This window comes from Neophocaena asiaeorientalis, unplaced genomic scaffold, assembly GCF_003031525.2.
Source record: "Neophocaena asiaeorientalis asiaeorientalis breed wild unplaced genomic scaffold, Neophocaena_asiaeorientalis_V1.1 scaffold443, whole genome shotgun sequence".
NCBI classification, from domain to species: domain Eukaryota; kingdom Metazoa; phylum Chordata; class Mammalia; order Artiodactyla; family Phocoenidae; genus Neophocaena; species Neophocaena asiaeorientalis.
In genome coordinates, this window is record NW_020171808.1 from 2,008,054 (window position 1) to 2,009,133 (window position 1,080).

Genomic DNA, 1,080 nt, shown 5'->3' on the forward strand with positions numbered 1-1,080 from the left:
TCTCTCTCTCTCTCACACACACACACACACACACACTTTCAGATTGTTGATATTCCAGTTTACATCCTCAGCGACTCAGGAAATAAGTACCAGTTACTTCATGGCCCTCGGTTGCTTTAGGACGCGAGTGCCTTTGCTCATCTCTTCCCACTACATAGATTTTCCATCCTACACCTGCCTGTCCGAACCTGACTGCTTCCAGACTTAATTCAAGCATAACCTCTATTAGGAAACCTTCCCTACTTCTCCCGTTTCCTGTAACTCGCTTCCCTCTGGTTCAAGTCCACCAAGTGTCAGTTGCTATAACCTGGAATTTATCATTTTTTTCTTACCCTTGAATTGTCTCGCACATGTCATTTGGCCTCCCTCATGGACAGCTCAGGCAATCTGGGGATGGGGTCACAAAGCATCACTCAGTAAGTAGTAACGGGTGGATGGGAAGACACCCTTCAAGCTGGATGGCGGTTATAGCTAAAGGGATAATGCATTCATATAACTAATCTTCAAAACATTGCCTCAACAGGTGTTGAGTTTCGCTTTAAGACACACTGCTCTCACTCTGAATCATTCATCTGTCTGGGGGTGAGGGAGGAAGTGGGCAAAGGGGAAAAGACTGTAAAAATTCCGAGACCAGTGTGGCCTGTGTGGCAGCAAACAGTAGTTCCCAAATTCGCCGTGCATTGGAATTGCCTGGGTAGTTGATTACAAATAAAATTCAAAGCCTTAAGACTCATCCCAAAACTACTGGAAAGATAGCCCCAATGTGGGATCGGGAACTTACCTCAATTTTAACAAGCTCCCAGAAGGTTCGGACAGCCACGTTTGGTGCAAGTCTGGGTCGGCATCAGGAAACCCTTCATGGGTTCAAATTCTGGTGCTGAAACCTGAAAGGCAATGAGATTTGGGGTAAGTTGTTTAAACATACTGGTTCCTCATTTACTCATCTGTGAAATGGGAAAAATTAAACCCGAGAGAGCAGTGAGGAGATGGCCCTGTTCTCATTACTGCGCCCTGGTGCGGCTCTGTCCTCTGGACCTGGGAAAACAGCGTCACTTCCCTTAACGGTGGGGGGGGGGGGGG

The 1,080-nt window shown here is 47.0% G+C and overlaps 1 protein-coding gene across 4 annotated transcripts in view; it reads right to left on the reverse strand.

Moving 5' to 3' along the window:
- LOC112406291 (uncharacterized) overlaps positions 1-1,080 on the reverse strand; it is a 151,399-nt gene that overhangs the window by 29,632 nt on the left and 120,687 nt on the right. For 3 of the 4 annotated variants that reach the window (XR_003004554.1, XR_003004551.1, XR_003004544.1), the window contains exons 3-4: positions 782-884; positions 333-387 (exon numbers count right to left, since the gene is read on the reverse strand). The gene's annotated coding sequence lies outside the window, so the exon portion shown is untranslated. The remainder of the gene's footprint in view (positions 1-332; positions 388-781; positions 885-1,080) is intronic. The other variant, XR_003004560.1, reaches the window with a different exon arrangement.